Below are 21,653 nucleotides of genomic sequence, written 5' to 3' on the forward strand. Positions count from 1 at the left end.
TGATCGATAGACTGAAATGCCGCTAGCATGGCCGGGTAATGTGACAGGAAAAGAGGATTTATTCAAGTTCAGAGAACACAGGCCTGCTGCTCCATGAAGAAAAGGTCACAGTCTCATTAAAACGGCCTATATGTGCAAAACGATGTCCAATCTTACCCGTGCTTTCACACACACAGATAAATGACAGTGTCAGTTTTTGGAAAACATGTCAGTGCGGGATGGATGAGCTTTTCGCAAAGCATCCATCGATTGTGCTCTTGTCTTATTGAGTGATGCGCTTCTGATAGACGTCTCTGTTTGGCAATGTCGCGCTATTGATTAGTAAGCGATTCTGTGTTAAAACATGTATCACCGTATCGATCAGCTCAGGCCGGGGTCAAAGCAAGCCTCTCGGATACGAATGACCAATGGTAAATGTCAAGCAAGGTCAGATATACTCGCCAAAAGTGTATTTGTGAGTGTGTATGCGGCTCTTTTGACGCCGAAATCTGCATTCTCAGAGTTATTTCCCTCTCATTAGGAGTCGTGGTCTTGTTTTTACTCCATTCCCACAGTAAATAAACTCAATATGCTGGATTCTTGTCATCCAAGGCTTGAATTCGGTCCAGGGGGGAGGGGGGAAGCGTTTGCGCTCATTCAAAAGTTCCATTCACTGCCATTAAAATGGAACTGTACCGAACCGCTGAATCCATCAAAAAGCAATGTTATTGTCTCCATAAGCACATAAACTGTCAAAGATGTGGTGAGCCTCGCATATCCCAAATAAACATTCTTGACGTCTCTGCAGCGGGATCTCACCCTGCTGCTCTGAAACAACAAATAAGAGCCAACGGAGAAACAACCAGAGAGAGAACGAATTCAGGGAGAGAGATCCAGACATGCAGAGCGAACGCAGACGGGAGAATGTTACAGGAAATAGTTTTACGGGGGGCTGGCGGGGTGGAGAGAAGGTAGACAAAGCAGAAACAAGCGATATACTACTAAAGTCATTCATTTCCTATATCCATTATGTGGGGGATCCAATCAGGAAGTGCACTTCCCTAAAGAGGGTCTGGGTCATGGGTAATCATCTAATCTCCTTATAAGGGTTATTGTTTCATTGTTTACCTGATGGCCTCTGGCACGGGAGATCTGACAATCTGCTGTTATGAATTATGATCAGATACGTCTTTATAGTTTTCATGGTGTTGTTACAGCATGGTTTTGTTAACTAAAACTAAAGCTATAATGCTTTTTGGTCATTGAAATACAGCTAAAAAATGGAATAAAATAAAATAATAAAATGGAATAAAATAAAATTATGAAAAAAATATATATAAATTCTAAAATACTATATTAATTTATAAACAATACTGAAATAACACTGATTTGATTAAACCGCACGTCTGTTTTCGGGCTCAAAAAAAGTGTCTTGCGGCTATTGAAATATTATGACAGTCATCATAAATCAACTGACCGCATCCCTCGTGGGCTTTCAAGAAAAATATGAAATCAATTGAATTACCCTGGCAGCTTTAAAGTCAGACTGCAGTGGAAGTCAAAGGGCTTGAGTGTTTCTCCCGATGCGTCTGACCTCGGAGAGAGTTCATGTTGTATTTAAGTCAAATTAATGTCCAGAGGTGTGACCTCTGCACCTGTGGACTGGAAGAGTATGGGCGTTGGATAGTGTATCTTTCTGTCTCCGTCTGTTTCTCTCTCTTTCTCACACACACACACACACACACACACTGTCAGATCACATGTCTATCTGGCTGTGTGGCAGTAAATTAAAATGAGGAGCAATTTCCTGAGCTCCAATTAGCAGAAAATTGGTCCTGTCTGTTTTCAGCTTCTCCCGCGAGCCCGGTCCAGAGAACGATGTGTGTGCGTAACTGTGCCAGAGGAGTGTGAAGATAGGGAGAAAGAGAGAGAAAAGCAAAAACAGAGGGACAGTTGTGGCCAAAATTAACATCAGAAACAGTTTAGATGCAGCATTTAAAAGATAGACATGTGGGATAACCAGCGCAATGCTGCAAAAGTTATAACGAGAGGACACTAATCCTCTCCTCGTTTATTGCAGTTGGAACATATGTGTGTGTATACTGTGTTAGTACTTTAGTGGTTCAATCTGAATTAATTTGAGACATTGAGAAAGAAGACAAATTAAATGCTAAAAGAATTGAGGAAAAACGCTGTTGGGGAAATTGGATATCCCAGATAAACTGCAACATTATGGGTAATGAGCTGCATGTGCAGTTTTGTCTCGTATCAATTCGAACTGGAACGAATGGCTCATCAATGACATTGGCATGTCGGCTAATACAGGCTTCAGGGTTTAGGTCAATGTCGGGCTGGTTTTTATCGACATGTGATCCTGGCTTTTAATGGAACCCGTGAAGCATTAAAGTTCAGTCACGCAGAGGTCAAACGCATGAGGGACTCTGTGAGATTAAACGGACAATCTTCTTGCAGTTCTTCACAGTCAGCACAAAAACGAAGTTCTTACAGTTGTCAAGTTGTCCTGTCATGGTAAAATACTTCATATTATTTGATCAAACCAAAGAAAGCCAACTCGGGTCCTTTTATTGTACAGTCCACTCGTCGGGCCCTTGAATTTAAGCGCTGACCCTGTGCGTTCTCGACAAACCCGTGCTGTTATTGATCCGTTTCAAAGGCATCTGTTGTCAACAACACACATTAGTTTGTGTTGTAGGCTAGTCTGGCTCTGAATGGGGGTTAATGCTATCAGACAGCCTGACTCTGTCAATAAAGCATCAGTGCTGTGACTGACAGCATGCTGTGATTGATCGAACTGGATACCAGTCACGACTGTCATCACTCTATTATCTTCTCCATCACACACTCTGATAAGCAGCAACCTGTCCGCATGCAGCTCCTGTTTGTCTTTATCCTCCCCTCTCTTCCTGGCTCGGTTTCAGAAACGTACCAGTATTCTTTTTTGCCTTTAGTTTCGTGCCGTTCCTCTTCCCCCCCCCCCCCCCCCTCCTCCGTCACAATCTGTCCCTCTTATATGTTGATAAGCTTCGGCTTGTCCAAACGTTGGCTCTTTCAACTCTGTCTTCGGCTGCCATTGGCGCTGTGTGTTGTGATATGCCCCAGGCACAGCAAACATGACACTTTGACCCTCGTTCTCTTGCCCGTGTCCATTAAGGGACTTTGTGTTCAACTGGTGACCCCTGTTCAAACAGTGCCAAAGGGTTTGAGGGAGAATGTATTTTCAGTATGGTTGCTCTTCTCTTACTGAAAATGTGGAATAATTGGCTGCTGGGAGCTTAGACACACTTAGACTGCTTAGACATGGTTTGCAAACCTTTAAAGCCTCAGTATACTTAAAGCGAAATCGAAGAACGAACGTAATTTCGTACAAAATCAGGCCAAAATGAAGTTTGTTTCAGGAGTTTAAAAGAGCTTGCAAAAATGTCACCTGGTAAACACCTTCGAAGTGCCATTGGTCCGCGGCGATCACATAATAGGTTGTACGATGTTGACATCGTAATCTTCTCCTGTTCACTTCTTCTGTTCGGTCCTTCGAGGTCAGACTTCCGTGAGGAAAAACATAAACACACTGGAGATCCGCTTTAGAAATTAAAGCTCCTGCTTTAAAAGCAATCTATTGTATAAAGTGCTATATAAAGAAACGTGACGTGACTTGACGGAAGTGCCAAATATATTTTCTTACAACTTACACCTACATTAAGAAGGATAAATGAATAAATATGAATAACATTTTGGGGTGTCGCACCACATGATATTTTACACCCTTACCTTGCCGTACCATAAAAGGTCAAATTATCTAATATTTTAAGAGACTTATTGACATTGACAGTCATCAGGGTCTGCTGGGGTCCTCTCTATGATATCACTTCCTTTTTTATATTTTTTTGTTTTTCAAATATTAAAAAGCAGTGTAGCTGCAATAGCAAGAAGGTCCCCGGTTTGGCTGAGTCCTTTCTGTGTGGAGTTTGCATGTTCTCTCTGTGTCAGCGTGGGTTTCCTCCGGGTACTCCGGTTTCCCCCACATTCCAAAGACATGCAGGTTAGTGAATTGGACAGTCAAAAATTGCCTGTGTGTGAGAGCCCAGTGATGGACTGGCCAGCTGTCCAGGGTGCTTTCCTCTGCCTCTGGCCTAAGAAACTGGGATAGGCTCCAGCCCTATGACTTGGAAAGGTCGTATAAGGAATAGAGAGCGAGAGAGTAGCTGCAGTATTATATGTTTTGTATAATATATTTTAGTAGTTTATTTAGTATATATTATTACTTGGTATTCTATGTAATAATAATAAAATGGCAAACTACTTAAGGATTTTATTATTATTATTATTATTAATGAGGCATTTTTCCTCATTATAATATCAGAAAAGTTGTATCACCTCTTTTGGACTTTATGCCCATAAAAATTATTTTTAATACATGAATGCACTTCTTTTGTTTTTAATTGAAGTCAATATATGTATTGTTTATATATAAATTTGACGTAATTGTGAATATTTATAAGTAGGACAAAAATAGGAAACGCTCAAAGGAAGCATTGACTTGGAAGTGGACTCTGACTTTTTTGGATGCAACTGTATGTCTTGGCATCTGGTACTCTGGAATATCATCTATCAGTTTAGTACATGACCATATTAATAGTGTCCGTCTTATTTGGTGACTTGGCGCCAACTTTATCCTCTGTGATGTATGGGAATGTCAATTGATCATCCAGTAGACTCCATTCACACAGCCAGCCGTTGTTAACCTGGGGCTTGAGCCCTTGGGAAAGATGATTTTTAGGGGACACACACAGTATTAGGCCGAAGGGTTGGAGAGTTGTTGAGGGAGCCGTGGCCCCCAAGACCCCCATGTGTGTCTGTGTGTGATGTATGACTCGCCGTCTGCAAGACTACAGAGAAACTTCAAAGAACAATAGAGTGTTTATGTGAGCGCAGCCTGATTTAGTATTTCTTAATGTCAGACTCTCTACGTTTCCCCCCCGACCACACGGGTTTCATCCACTCACACACTCAAGAAAACACTCACATGCTTCAGCTCTTAGATTGTCACCGAGGTGGGCTGCACTGGACTTCAGGCCAGACCACATTCCTGAAATCATTTCCAATGTAAAAAGGTTAATTGATTAAATTACTCCCCACTGACTCCTTAGGAATTTAATTTGACGCTAAACAGAGCGGCATTATTGGCTAATTAGGAAATAGGTGCCAAGGGATTTAGACGTGCTGCTCGGAATTACTGTGAACTTAAAGGATTAGTTCATCCAAAAATAAAAATTCCATTATCAGTTACTCACCCTCATGTGATCCCCAGTGTTTTTATTGTTAACTCAAACTTAAACTTAAAAAATAATAGCACATTAGAAATGTTAATAAATATTCTATTAGTATATAAATAATACTAAAATTACACGGGTGATCCTAAAGCCATATGAATCTTTCTTTCGTGAAACAAAAGGAGAAGTTGCTAAGTATGTTCACACTGCTCTCTTTTCAAAAAGTGGATAGGGACCAAAATCTGTCAGAAAAAGAACCATAAACGCACAATAAACCATAAACCATAAGATAGATTTGTCTTAGACACATATTTATATGTTCTAATATTTATTTTATTTTAATTTAATTTAAAAGCTTGACAGCTTTGGTCCCTATTTTCGTTTGCAGCTTGGACATTATTTAAATATAAATGTTTTTGTTCCACAGAACATGTTTGGAAAGAAATTGGGGTGAGTAAATTATGAAATTTCCTTTTTTTTATCCCTTTAAAGCCACCTTTCATGTATAACGCAAGGAAAGTCTCAGCTGAGATAACATCTGAATCTCTGGAAAACTTCATATTTAGTCTGCTGTGCAGAAGAAGAAAAAAAAATCATTTGGGGAAGTAAATCGCCACCAAGTGTGTAATTCCTTGGATAACAGTTTGAGATTCAAATAAGCATGTTAACAAGTTGGATACAGTATTAAGGAGCACACAAAGGCTTTAAGATGTGGTGTGAATTAGGGGTGTTTGTAGAGTTGGGGCTACCTCTCCGTGGGTGATCTCTCCACAGCCAGGGTCCGCACCTCGGAGGTTAACAGCTACACATCATTAGCTGTACCGCACTGGAACACTGCTATTACTGCCGTGGCGCAGTGTGCTTTTCTTCGGCTACCTCTGGCTCTCGGAACAGTAGCGCACAGAGAGAGAGTCAGTGGGAAAGAGACAGTTTGTTGACGGAAAATGAGAAGATTTAGGGGGAAGAATGTGGGCAAACGGGACAGAATAACAAAAAGTTCAAGAGGCAATGTAGTGTGTTTTGTAGTCGAGGAAAAAAAAAGGACTGAAGTGGGTTAAGCAAGGAAAAGAAGTGAGAGTTGATGGGGAGAAAAAAAGCACCAAGTGGCTTAGGCTGAAATAGTGGAAGGTGCCAGGAAAGAAAGAATGAGATTTAAGGGAGCAGAGAAGTGGAAAATCTGATGATACACCTGGAAGCTCTCAGACAGTCATTCAGCTGGAGGTCACGGAGACGGATTACGCATTACACTGACTCAGATTACATAGTACACTGATTTCAAATACTGCATCCAGTGCCGTTTAGGTTTCATTTGAACATGAACAGGTTCTGTCTCTTCATATTGTCGGTCCGTCCCTGTTTAGCATGCCGGCGCGTTCAGGGAAAGGGCTGTTGGTACACACTCAGGCATGTTTTGTAAAGTAGGCCCGGGACTGGAATAATCAAACACATTACCTTGATAGAGTGTTGCCTGAGTGTATGACAGTTTTACACACATTATGGCCAGAGGGAAGAGGGTTAGCGCAGTCAAACACATTACAGTGATTGAAAGGGAGGGGGTGCGAGTGACATTTCTAAACACATTATGGCGGAAAGGAGATGGTGTGCTTAAACACTCAACGGTGATGGAGAGGAGGAGGAGAGGAAGGTCAAGTGAGACTCTGGTTTAACTCAGACTAGTTTAGCGAGCTAGCGCCGTGCCTCTTGAATCTTCAGCGCTGACTGAGTTTTGACACAGCCTTACCTTGTGCAAACAAACAAGTTATGCGCAGTTGATCACCGTCTCCTTCAACTCTACTGTGTCTCTTGTTCTTCCTGTTGGGGGATGTGCGATAGAGTCTTTGTGCGAATTTGGAAATAGCAGATAAGAGTGTGCTTGATAACTTTTACTTTTTTTGCACTATTAGGAGATACACCCAGTCACATGCATACATTCTTTTAAATTGAGATTTATATATCTGAAAGCTGAATAAATAAGCCTTCCATTGATGTATGGTTTGTTAGGATAGGATAATCATTGGCCGAGGTACAACTATTTGAAAATCTGGAATCTGAGGGTGCAAAAAAATCGAAACATTGAGAAAATCGCCTTTAAAGTTGTCCATTAACGTTTGTGATTGTGCTGCATTCACTCACAAAAAGAAATGTTTTATATATTTACGATTTACTAAATAATTTACTAAATATATTCATGGAACATGATCTTTACTTAATATCCTAATGATTTTTGGCATAAAATAAATTTTGACCCATACAATGTATTGTTGGCTTTTGCCACAAATATACCCGTGCTACTTATAACTGGTTTTGTGATCCAGGGTCACTTATTTTAGATAAAACATTAAAATGTATTTGGATAAAATATAAAATTTTAACATAATAATAGAAAACAGCTTTTTTTATTGTAAAAATGTTTCACATTCCTTTATGAGCAAAGAAGACTGAAAACATTTAAAAGATTGTGAACCGTATTGTATGTGAATGTGTGTGTATGTATTATAATAATAGCAATAGCTGTTTTATTTCCATTCTTCTTCTTGCTATTGTGTAAATTATAGTTATAGTTATTAGTTATAATTAATAAAATTGACCTTGACCAAAGTATATTTCTGAAAGTCTGACATACATAAGTCTGATATACTCGAAATTGCAACCATTTGGTCGTATATGCTCCCAAAATTGAATCTATGCGACCTTAAAATATATTTGGTAGCATTTGTGCGAGTGCAAATAATTGTTGTGGTGCGACCAGTTTTAATTCCTCTACAAGACATTTGCTAATTACTGCACAGTGTGTGCCTTCTGTGCTGATACAGTGAGCAGTCCACCGTTACATAACCAATTAAACTTCATCTTTACATTCTTAACTTTAATGCAGATTTTAGATCGGTTAACATTAGCTGTCAATCACTCCTTTTCACTGCGCTCCGTTGTCACATGACAAGATGAAAAGAACACTGAGAGATTTCTCCTTTTGTAAGCTGCCTAAAATTACAGATATTGTGGATCCACCAGTGGAAAAGAAGGCTGAGAGTTTTTCAGAGAGAGTGGCTGAAAGACTTTGAGTGGCTCCGCTATGAAAATGGCTCAATGCACTGCGTTCACTGTAAAGCCGGTGGTACAGAGGTTGCAGGTAACACTGCGTTCGCCACTGAATCTTTATTAAATACGGAGAGAGTGCCAAACGCACACACAAAATGCCATGACAAGTGTGTGGCAAAGAATTCAGGATCAGGTTCGAAGCTTTTAATCGTATGGAAGCTGCCGGCCGTTCCGCTTAATTGGCAGAGCTGAACGTGAAATTTAACACCGCCTACACCATCTGTTAACATATTTAATATATGTTCAATCTTGTACAAATCTTGTAGACCTACGTATATATATGGGTGCTTCTAAATTTTTGTTGGTGCTCCGTACTTTTTGAAGTTGGGAGCACCAGTGCTACTGCTAACAAGTAAAAAAGCTAATTTCGAGCGATGCCTTTTTGTAGAATACTTAAATGAATTTAAACTGCAAACATATTCACTTTTTTAAAAGTTAACGAATTCATATGGTGCTCCATAACAGGTTTGACCCTAAGGCATGCAACACCAACAAAAAAGTCTGAGACAATTTAGCAGAGTGCCTGCCATTCACAATAATAGCAAGAAGAGTAGGAATTGACCCCTTCTTCTTTTGTGGCACTACTTGAGTGGATCTTTTTCTTTCCTATTAGTCAGGTTGACTTTAGATGGTTAATTAAGTCCTCAGCTTGACAGGTTGTCAGACTTGTTCCAAGCCTCTTATTGGAGGCTTAGCGCCGCGGGGCTGCAGCGACGAAGCTCTGCAAACCCAGACGGATTGGGTGCAGCTGGGACTGGATTAGCCGACGGGTCGGGGGCCTGGAGCTGGTCTTTACTGGAGGGCCCTGGAGTGTTTTGCCTGCGCAGCTTGAGTTAATCTCTCACCCTCTGGGCCACCTCCCAACTAGACCCCCCCCCCCCCCCCCCCCCCCCAACTTATTCGAACATGTGGCCAGACCCTGAACATTGTGGATTATTGCGTGTGTAAGTTTATTTGCTTCTGTGACTTGTCAAGCATGCAAAAAAAAAACTCTCTGATTGTTATTAATGCAATGTGTTGCTACATGCATCAACTCAATCTCCATAACCCCAAGTTTGTTGATACTGTAGATATTCTCGTTCAAATGAGTCATATCCCTTGATCTCATGTATGTCAGGTTGCAATGAAGAGATATTGACTTAGGGTGGTCTCCTTAAACAGAGAATTAGACCGGCAGGTGTGTGTGTATTCTGGAAGAGTATCGCATGAATTATATGATTTTTTTTATGAGTAGATTGGCATTATTTGTGATCGCACGCTGACAGAAATGTACAGATGAAGGGCAAGTCTGCGCATTGCACTGCTGACTGTATGACATACTTCCCTGACAAATGTTGTTTTAGGGTAAATCTTGCATGCATGTCTCAAAGCCTCGATAATCATAAAGGAATTAGGCAAAAAGGTGGAACTTGTCTTCAGCACAAGCAACGTTTACAAAAACGTTTTCTTTTGGGTGGCTAAACCCTATTTAAGGGATTACAGTTGCAAGCCAACAAATGCAAAGGTCTGTCTGCGTTTTTCCAAATCTGACTGTTCAAGTTGTAACTTGAGAGACACATCAGGTTTTCTTTTCTTTTTTTTATGAAAGATGTATGAGGGGAAAACGTTGTGTCATGCAGTTGAATTGATTTGTGAGTAACTGGTAAAGTACACTCCAAAATTGTGCCTCGTTCTCTGAGGCCTCATACATGTGCTTTAATGTGAGTATGAAGGAATTACATAAGATTTTACAAGTTCTAGATGACGTAACCACAATAGCTGGGAGTCAAATGACAGTTTTCAAATGGCAGATTCCCATAACTCTAAAGAGCCTCCCCGTCCAACACTAACAATGCTAACAGGGATTCTCTGATCTGGGTATGATGGAAGAACAGGCTTCATTCAAAAGGTACCGAAACAACAGTGAGTCAGGGGCTAATCTCGCCAAAAGCACCACTGGGCCAACAGATAATCGGACAAAAAAATCAGAGACCGAGCAAACTCACAAAGACAAACACAGAGCTGCTGAAGTGACAGATGCCGCTCTGAATGCCGGTTTGGTTTCGTTGCCCTAGGACACTGCTGAATCTCTGCTTGTTGTGTTGTGAGTGAAAAGAGGTGTGTTTTGCCACATTGTCGAGTACAATGACAGGTAATGGATGAAAAGTTGGCCCGGATGCGGCTTTGTAAGTGACAGAGATGACCTGATGAATGCAGCACGCTCTTTGAAAGGGGCTGGTATGATATTTAGACTAAGTGTGCAGGAGACATAAGTTATGCATTCCTGCAGGTACAGTAAATGTTGCCAGTCATAGTGCTAACTGAAAAGGTTATTGATGTGGCTTTCCCGCCACCAGCCCCCATGTCTAACTTTACAATCCGCACATGAGTCACATTAAAGTGATGCTCCTCCCTTAAAGCCACATTTTATCCTGCATAACCATCTTTTGTTTTTGATAGATGGGGTTACTATTGTTAAATAAAACCATTTAAAAAATGCATTACTTTAAATAAAGTTGCCAAGGAAACATTTCTCATTTTCATTTAGTTTAAGTGGAAGTATTAAAAAAATAACTACAATTAAAATCTAAAACTTCATAAAACTATGCAGACATATAAAAAACTTAAAACTGATAAAACTGTTTCAAAAACTTTTCAAAAACAAAAACAAAAACATCAAATTATAAAAAATAAAATCTAATTCAAAACATTCCTTAACAAAACTCTTAGTATATCAATGATACTAAAATAACACTGGCTACGGCTGGGAAAGCATGCATCAGATGTTTTCCAAACGGGATGATGCCAAATTATAAATAATGTATTTAATAATTTGCTTATATGTGCCAAGAACAAACAGCGATATTTACCTAAACACACACACACACACACACACACACACACACACACACACACACACACACACACACACACACACACACACACACACACACACACACACACACACACACACACACACACACGCACATACGCACACACAGACACACACACCAACACACACACCGACACACACACACAGACACACACACAATTTTAATTGATTGTAAGCTTTTTTGAGGAATTTAATCGATTTTATCAAGTAGTTTTAACTCAACAAATCACCCATCCCTACTAGTATCTACATGTTCACACACACAGCTGTTATCAGTGACTTCCTAAAAGAGCCTAGGCAGTGTGCATGTGTGTGTATGTGGATCTGATGAGGTATAATTCACGGTCATTAGCTGATCCTTTAGCTCTGTTCCCACCAGCAGGACAAGGGGTTGTTTTCAAAGTGGAGCACGTCAGTTTTTTGAAGTGTCTCGCTGATGGGAGCGAGAGGATGATATTGTCTGGAAAGGAATGAATGAGACTGATCTTCTGCCAGGGAATTTCTACTGCGGATACATCCAGAAGAGCCATGGCCAACCGATAACTATTTCCAAAATATGTTGAACGGCACATTCTACGCAGAAGCGTTTATGAGATTGTCAGTTTTTGGTTATGATTATGATTGTTATAAATGTGAGTTTTATGTATTTGATTAACTGTCCATCATCATGAGAATAGTATACTTGTCGTATCAGCATGTATATTATTATCTCAAAGAGATGTCAGCTCCCAGCCAAGTCTTTATGTCTTGAGCCAAAAGTTATTGTCATGAACGCCAATGCCAACAGTTGAATAGCCCATTAGTGCTTCCCTAAAGCAACCACAGAATGCACACTAGTCGTCTCTGATGGATGGCATGTCATAATGGAATGAGGACTGAAAGAAGGCTTATTTATGTTCAAAGCCTGCAGACCCAGTGAAATGCATACCAAGGACAGAAAACATCTCATTTCAATTATGAATCTCAGTTAACTGAAGAATTCCCACAGCGTAAATCTATGCTGGCCTCATTCTAATCACTTGACCCTTTCTGCTGTGTGGAAATGCCCTAAACATGCGTATTACTTGACAATAAAAGATAATGGAGTGTTTCAATTGTGCTAATAAATTGTAATATAAAAATTTTGTTTGTTCACATAATTTCATCAAAGTTCAAAGTACAGGAAAAAAAAAACAGATCATTTGAGCAACATGGATTGTTCCATGGATGGTTTGCAGCATTGAGGACTGAATTGAGAATGCATTTTTACTGACAATTTGCTGACAGTGTGCACATTAATGAACATGGAAGTAGGAAGTAGTAGGGAAAAAAATATTATGGAAGTCAATGGCTATACCGTCAAGTGTCTGGTTACCAACATATCTTTTTTTGTGTTCAACAGAAGAATGAAACTCATACAGATTTGGAACAACTTGAGGGCGAGTAAATGATGACAATGTTTTCATTTTTGGGGGAACTATCTCTTTAAGACATGCTTTTTTGGGCGTTAAATAATGGCACAAATTATTGTGATGGAAATTGACTAGCACAAAACTTAGGTTACACCCTGCACGATTCAAATACTCTCCTCCCATAAATATTGCGTCTGAAGGAGAAACTCCTACAGATGCATATCCGCAAAAATAACTGTCTACTCCTTTTCAGCACTAATTTTTCACTGTGTGTCTTTAGTAAATCCTATCAGTAGTTTTTTTTAACGCCAAAGGAGGGTTTCGAAAGATGTTTGTAAAACTGGCCCTTGATTTTTTTAGGAATGCATTAGCTGTATTCAATTGCAATTCAGTAAAATCCACTTCCTGTTATTCCAATTCAGAATATAATTGAACGTCATTTGGAGCCAGTTCAATTCGAATTCACACTCATTCTTCAACCCAACCCTGATATGAACACAGAAGTGTTTTCCACGCGCTCCCGTTGCTCAAATAAAGCAAGTGACTGATTTACTGGCTGGGGAAACACTATTTATTTTTTTCTGAAAGTTGTTTGAAATTAGATATGCTGCTGGAAAACATTTTCTATATATGGCAATCCCATAAAACGAGCCAGTCTTTCAAGTTATTGGCCACACAGATTTTTTATAATGAAAGTTTAGCTCGAGTAACTTTATTGAGGAGATCTGCATTGTATCTTGTGGACCTGTCATTTGTGTTTGATGTACAATTGGGTTGTAAAGCTTGTTTTTTTGAGAGCTTGATTGTTTTGGGGGGTGAGGAATGAAAGCAGGACAGTGGCGGTGTGGACGAGCGTGTGCCAGCATTTCATTTGCATGTGGAAATATCCCTTCATTATCCTAAATGGCAACCGAACAATTTGTCTTGCCCTCCATTATTTCCTGAATAGCTCTTGACTTGCCTTATTCAGTAATGTGTACGTAGCCCAATTGCGGGCAGCATTTAACAAAAGCATGTGTGCTTTCCAAAAGCGTGTCCCGCATTGCATATAAAGATTTCCTCTGGGTAACATGGAAATGTGTCCATTAGTCTGTTCCAACACAGGTGAAAACTATCACAGACTGTCAATCCTGGAAGAGCAATTTAAAGCGGTAACTCGCACTAAAATTCTGTTATCATTTACTCCCCCCTCATGTCATTTCAAACCTGTATGACATCATTTCCTCTGTGGAACACAAAAGATATTTTGAAGAATTTTTTTTAACAGTTTTTGTCCGTACAATTAAAGACAATTTGGTTCAAAACAACCCCATTGACTTTATTGAAATTGAATTTATAATGTTTTTATAATGTTCCCGTTACGATATGAATACATTATTTTTTTACTTAAAAAAAAGAAAGAAAAAAAGATAGGTTATACGAACATTAAGGGAAAATTCTAATTGAATAATTTTGCAAACATTATAGGAGCGTTACTATTGAATGTCCTCTGGATACAATTTTTTAGATAAACGTTTTCTGAAAAAAATATTCCATGGATGATGTTAATTTTGTTCATAACTTAAACCATAATGATAGGCAAGTTCTGAGAACGTTCCTTGTTGGGTGGTAAAGGTGGGCTGCTAATCTGAACCTGTCCCTGAAGTCGTGTTGTGCGTCATTGTCGTGAAAAACACGTTTGTCGCTCTTTGACACTCACAGCTGGATTTCATCACTAGCAGCAAACACTGTGACTCATCGCGACGCCACATTGCATTAACTGCGCTTTCACAGGAAGCGTTCAATGTCCAAGAGAAGCACCTACGTTGAAGAGCATCCGGTTATTTGTGCAATCATCCACCCTCATGCTTCTGTCACAAAGGCCTTGTCCCCCGGTGGCACTGTCATGTTAATGTGTGATGTAAGAGTTTCAAGTTCACAGACAGTCACATAAGGTTACCAAGTCACAGACTGACTCATTATATTTTTGCTTAAGCACAAAAACGATGCATAATAAAGCAAATCGAATTAAGCGCTACAGCAAAAACACCCCATATAAATGGATTTTACCGCAGATCATCAGGTTTCATTCGAAAGAGGATTACAGTTGCTGGTCTCTCTCTCTTTCTCTCTTTCACTCTTTTACCCTGATATGTTTTGGCAGTACTTCAGCTCCATATTAAATATGACTCCTCCTCAGCTTGGCTGTAACGTGAGTGCTGGCGGTTAGTTTTTATTTGTTTCACAAGCGTGTAAATGTTTAATAGAGATGCAGGCTGGACTGCAATGTCACTGAGATAGTTTTCCCAAGCTGAAGAGCTCTGTGCCTGACAACAGGGATATCCAAGACCAGAGATTCAGGACATGCAGGACAGCTTTATATAAGCCTTTGGTGTGCTTTTCCCCCCAAAAAAAATAAAAGGAGATGGGTTTTATTATTTTATTTTGTTTTATTATTATTATTATTATTATTAGTATACGTACTGTACCCAAAAGAGGCGGCTTTTAAATTTTGGGATTGGGTATTGCATCAGTTTCAGTGATATTTGTTTTTTTTAAAATGGAATAGAGCGCTGCAGTTTTGAGTCAACTATGAAAGTTTTAAAACTTTATGAACTGTTTTTAACTGGACACAACTTAAAAATGCTGTGTTCATGGTGCGAGGCACTGAAAATAGTAATGAGATGCGACGCAGTGGCCAGAGATCTCCATCTGGCACTAACTTTCTGAACGGTTCACTTAGACTCACAGCAGTATGTTTGTTTGTTTGTATGTCTTTGGTTGATTTTCAAACTTTTGTGAACTTCGTGAAGCCCACTTACCATCTCCAAACAAGCATGTCCTAATACAGTAATTGACCCCTGTTGCTGAAACTCTCCATTTGATTTGGTTACATTTTAATTTCAGCAGCCATGCAAAGAAGCTAATGCTCTTTCTGTGTCCTTCTTAACCCCAATTCACCTTGACTGGGGGTTGCAGGGGGGATTTTCTGCCGGCTTAAGCCTTCTGATTGGGTTACACAAATGGAATAATGAGCGCTTTTCTGTTGTCTCAGCCGATCTGGAGTTAAGCTCTGCGGACCGAGCCATTCACTGGACGCCACACAACATTTACATATACATGAGATTTAAAAAGACCTTTTGGCTCCTAGATTAGTTCAGCTTCCTCACAAACTTGACTAGGCCTTTCCACATCACTAGTGCTTTTTAAGAGCACTCCAACGGACAATACACTCCTGTGATCCGAAGCGGAGACCGGCACATCCATTGAAAGCTGATTCAATATCTACCCTGGAACTAGTGTCGTTTGTTCTGATCTGAATAATTCAGTTTAATTCAGTTTAATGGTGATTCTTTTTAGGTACAGAGTCTATTAAAACAAGTAATAGAGCTATAATTCAACTCTACACTAACAAATAAGTACCAAAAACGTCCCTTTTTTTTGGTAGCTACTATATCATGTGTATGTGTGTTCAGTAAATGAGTCAGATGTTGATTCAGTAACCACTCTGATGTATTCGGTTCAGTGAAAGATTCATTAGACATCTTTTCAAACTATTATGCATTAAAACAACTGTTTGTTGTTTGTTGATTTGTTGCATTGATTTTGTTTGATTAAAAATAACCATAAGAGTAATTTGTTAAGGAATCAGACACTTGGTTGTACAGTATGTTTTTGATTCACTAAAAAGAACTGGTTTGTAAGAGTAATTCGTTCAGGAACCAGACTACACTTTTTATGCTGTGTTTTTGATTCACTAAAAAGAACCGGTTCATAAGAGTCATTCGTTCAGGAAACAGACTTTGCACTGTATTTTTTTGAGTCACTAAAATAACTGATTCTGAAGAATCATTAATTGAAGAATCAGACTTTGCTGGTTGCACTATAGGTTGCACTGTATGTTTTTGATGCACTAAATGGCACTGAAGACTCAGCAGCAGTGGCATACTGTAGATCAAAAGCATTCAGTATCATGGTGTACACACTAAAGTACCATGGTATTACCATCTGATTCTATCATGGTACAACCACAGTACTTTATTGTATTTTTTCAAACTACATTTTCTCTTTTTTAGCATGAGTATTTTACTTGGTTAACTGACAACTGACAAATCTAAAAATCTACAGTGAATGAGATCCAGGTGCACAAAGTCTTTCCATTTGCGCTCATTTAAACTTGAGATTGTCCCAAGTCAAACTACACGATGATATATCTCCACCTCATCCTGCTGTCTGCCACTCACATTACATCACCTGTAAGACAAGTCCAGACACTGTCAGACTTTATGAATCAGATTTTTTTCCCCTCTTTCTTCCTCTGTTCTGCTTTGTAAATCACTTCTGAAATTCGAAGACCCCGTTGATGCACCGCTGGAACGGATGCATCTGTGGCGAAGACGCTGCGGGATGCTTCCTCCACTGTGATAGACGGGAACAAATTACTGATAAAATAATAATAATATTCAGCCCGGTTTCTCAACCCTGACGCTCTTTCATGTTTGTATGAGGGTGCCATTTCACTCATACATCATAATGTGGTTCGTCACTGTTTATTTACATTCAGTTTACAAACAAAAAGATTTAATATCCAAAGCTTTCATGAGGGGGAGGGTGTCAAGGTGGGGGCATGTGAAGGGTGGAACGGTAGATTATGAAACTTCTGTCGCTTGCATGGCAAGAACTGTGACCTCTTTTGTGAAATGAAGGCTGACCTCTGACCCTTGCACCTCCGATGAAGCAGAGGAAAGACCCTTATCCCCTTTTCCGAAATGGAAGTGGACAGGAGGCACTAAATGAGCCAAACACACCCTCGAGTTCTGAGGAAACCGGACAAATTCAGTGCAGCGCCTGTGTGCTCAGTCATGAAGTTCACAGTGCTGTAATGAAACAAGTAGAAACGGTTTTTAATATGTGACCCTGGACCACAAAACCAGTCACATGGTTAATTTTTTTGAAATTGAGATTTAAAAATCATCTGCAAGCTGAATAAATACGCTTTCCATTGATGTATGGTTTGTTAGGATAGGACAATATTTGGCCGATATACAACTATGTTAAAATCTGGAATCTGAGGGTGCAAAAATTCGAAACATTGAGAAAATCGCCTTTAAAGCTGTCCATTTATGTTCGCGATTGTGCTACATTCACTCACAAAAACAAATGTTTTATATATTTACGATAGGAAATTTACAAAATATCTTCATGAAACATGATCTTTACTTAATATCCTAATGATTTTTGGCATAAAAGAAAAATCGATAATTTTGACCCATACAATGTATTGTTGGCTATTGCCACAAATATACCCTTGCAACTTGGGACTGATTTTGTGATCCAGGGTCACAAATATTCCAAGTATAAAATATATTGTTTGCATTTTTGCATCTATTATAAACATTTTTAAAAAGTCAGTTAACAATTCATCAGCGTTCACTCTCTCTCTCTCATCACCTCCTGTCTCCTCTGCCGGTGTAACACCTCTCTATTACATGGAGTAATAGAGTACATGTTCCAGGGGACTTTGCTGTCCCAGCAGGAATCTCTGGTAAAGTGATTACGTTCTCAGCTCCCTTTCTTTTTGGAGTGTGATAAAGCCCTAGGGTTACTTGCATACTCTCTTGAGAGAGAGAAAGAGAAAGAGAGGCTTGTTTTTGGCCCTGTCTGCTTGGGCATTTCCCCTATAGCTGTCCTATCTATCTATCTATCTATCCATCCATCCATCCATCCATCTATCCATCTATCGCACTATCTATCTATCGCATATCTATCTATCGCACTATCTATCTATCTATCTATCTATCTATCTATCTATCTATCTATCTATCTATCTATCTATCTATCGCACTATCTATCGCACTATCTATCTATCTATCTATCTATCTATCTATCTATCTATCTATCTATCTATCTATCGCACTATCTATCTATCTATCTATCTATCTATCTATCTATCTATCTATCTATCTATCTATCTATCTATCTATCTATCTATCTATCTATCTATCTATCTATCTATCTATCTATCTATCTATACTTGTGTTGTTTGCTACACAGAATTCCATTCTACAGGCTTGTTGTTCATGAGCAGATGTGATTTGTGTTTTTTTTTTACTGCTCTCTCTCTCTCTCTCTCTCGTTCTCTCTCTGCTTCTCTCTCTTTCACTGGGCCATGTGTTGATTGAGCAGACCAAGGCGTCTGATCTGTCATCACTGCGAGTGGAGGATGTGGGTAGAGTGGAGACTGACGTCTTATGCCACGCAAACATTACACCTCTCCTCTCTTTCTTTTTCCGTCCATCCCTCCTCTCCTCCACTCACCTAACCCAAAACTCCTTCAGGAGGGTAAGTGCGTGTGGTTTAGCAATATCTGCTGACTTGGTGTACATGGTTTGGAGAGACGTCAATGCTGTGTGTTACTCAGACAGGAAGTGTGACCTTTCAAACAGGAAGTTCCTTCCGGCAGAGCGGGACCTTGAACGTGACCGGCAGTTTTCGTAATAGTCATGGCAATGACCTCTAAAGAACAAAATGCAGGAAGGGAACGGCTAGTTGAATGAGAGAGTGAAGGTGAAGGTATAGAAGTGTTCACATATTTAAAACAAATATTTATATATAGACTTTTTAAATATAATATAACATTTTTTAAACCTTGAATCTAGACATATCTAATATGTTTTATAAAGTTTTATATTTAACCATTTATGTAGTGTGTGTGTAAATAGTATTTATTTATTTAAATTGTAATCTCAATTCATTTTGATTCATCAATTATTTATTTATTTGTGTGGTATTTTGATAATGTTGAATGTTGGTCCTTCTCAAGTAAATTAACTTTGTTTCTAGGATTTTGGGATATTTTATTTGGAAAATCAGACAAAAAAAAAACTAATTTGTAGGCACCAACCATCGCTCCTTAGGGGAACGAAAGAGTGGATGCAGGGAGACACCTACGCATCATTGATTTGTGCATGCACATGTGTGATCTTGCATATACTGTACACGCCAGCAATGTGAACATGTGCCTATAGGCCTAGTCGTAAGTGACAGACAGATAATTATTTACATTTGTTATTTATACAGTAGATTGCACAAATCATTCCGCACCAACAGGTGTCAAAGACCCGTTGCATTTGCACTAATGATTACAGGAACACTTCACAAACTTATATCCCAACACAAATGCCGTATTTACCGAAGCCTCTCTGACTGACAGGGTCCATTCGCTGTGTTTGGAGGAGGCCGTTCCTCTGTGGATCTCATGTTTCGGCGGCTATATTTACCACTTTGCTACTGACAGGCTTCTGGAAACTAGTTGTCAATGAGCTATCTCGTTTTAGTGCACCGCGAGTCGCAATTCATTAAGACATCATTAGTCAAAGCGCCCTGACAAATCCCCTTCACATAGCTGTGTACGAGAGAGCGACGACCAGAGGAAAACCTCTGCATGCCAGCGGATCCACCTGGGATGCGGTCTCTGCTGTGGGTTGATGGAGACCAGGCTGCAGGTGATTTTTTTAGCCTTCTGATATCAGGAGGTGTGGAGGTTGTAGGGTATGTCCATCATCCCCACAAGTCTATGTGGCGTAAACACCTAAAGAGCATGTTTAATATAGTAAAGGTGATGAGATCTTGGTACAGACCCGCTCATGAAAGCAGGAAACACATACACACGGACATGTTAAAGGCATTGAGGGATCTGTGGGTTTTTTTTTTTTTTTTTTTTTTTTTTTGTTGCACATTTGCAAGGTTGTTAAATACCTTCACACACTCAGCTGGTCTTTGTGAGGCACTTTTGTCTTTAGCGCTCAGGGGTGAAAAATCACACATTAACACCCCATGTCTATCAGAGGCTTTGTTGCAACAAGCAGAGAGCGAGTAAGAGAAGAATGCAGGATAGTCTTGCTAGACTGGCTCGATGTTTCACTTTCTGATTTGTTTTCAGGATTATACGTGCATCTGATTTACTTGCCTCATATTTTAGTAAGGCTGAAGTTGGTTTATGGACACCACAGAGGAACATATTTTCTCACAGTGGCAAAAAGAGAAACACATTAACACAGCAGAGGATTTTATTTATTCATTCATTTCTCAATTTTGTAATGTAGATATTTATTTTATTTTTCATTTTTTTTATTACTTTATTCTATTAATATTGCATTATTACTCAAATCAGATAGATAGATAGATAGATAGATAGATAGATAGATAGATAGATAGATAGATAGATAGATAGATAGATGTGAATATCTTTTATATATTTTTAATAGCATCATTTTATTATTTCTCAAAAATACTTCAATCTAGGCAAACACACTGGACAGACAGAAATATTTTAGAGGCTAGGAATGTGATGAAATATGAAAGTCTGTCAGAAAGCCAGACAGGAGAGAGCAGCTGGGAAGACAATGCATTGAAGGTGCAGCGTATAAGCAATGCAGAAAAGAAGGACACAGACAGAGCAAGCAAACCTTTGCAGAAGAGTCTTTCGCATACCTCTCCTTTCAGCTCCGCTCCCTCGTTCAACCCCCTCCTCCCCCTTCAGCTGCTCCCCCTCCCTCTCCTCTCCTCCCCTCCTGCGCTCCGGTGGATGGTTTACTTCTCTCTCTCCCTCTCCTTCTCATTCAGGCTGAGCCGTGGACACAAGCAGAAGCAGTCTGTGAGAGTGTGTGTGTGAGAAGAGTGTGTGTGCGCGAAGCCGGAGCGGAGAGAGGGTCTGCCGGATCCCCTACTGAAACTCTACCTCTCCCACAAACACAGAATCCCACTCTGCGCTCTGCCCCACCAGTGTCCGAGAACGCATCCCAGAGGAGTACACCTTTACCCCCACGACCGGTGAAACGCCCCCCACATGGAGCCATGTGAACCCCCGTCTCCTGTCTCGCTTGGGATCTGATTTCGGATTGCCTCCTTGGGGAGAAGCTCCAGGCGCTGGATCTTTTGAAGTAAGGAGGGACTCGGAAGATCTCGGCTATCCCAGAGGGAAGCCCTTTGCTCTGGGCACTGTGGGCTGCAAGCCCCCCTGGGCTGGAGGCCAGCGCTCCAGCA

At 39.9% G+C, this 21,653-nt stretch overlaps 1 protein-coding gene across 1 annotated transcript in view; it reads left to right on the forward strand.

Moving 5' to 3' along the window:
- Nucleotides 1–21,653, forward strand: part of sema3aa (sema domain, immunoglobulin domain (Ig), short basic domain, secreted, (semaphorin) 3Aa) — a 95,653-nt gene that overhangs the window by 41,808 nt on the left and 32,192 nt on the right. The window contains exon 3 of the mRNA XM_079623670.1: nt 21,234–21,653. This exon is cut by the window's right edge and continues 114 nt beyond it. The gene's annotated coding sequence lies outside the window, so the exon portion shown is untranslated. The remainder of the gene's footprint in view (nt 1–21,233) is intronic.

The sequence above is a fragment of the Phoxinus phoxinus genome (assembly GCF_949152265.1).
Source record: "Phoxinus phoxinus genome assembly, chromosome: 9".
In the NCBI taxonomy this organism is placed as follows: Eukaryota; Metazoa; Chordata; class Actinopteri; order Cypriniformes; family Leuciscidae; genus Phoxinus; species Phoxinus phoxinus.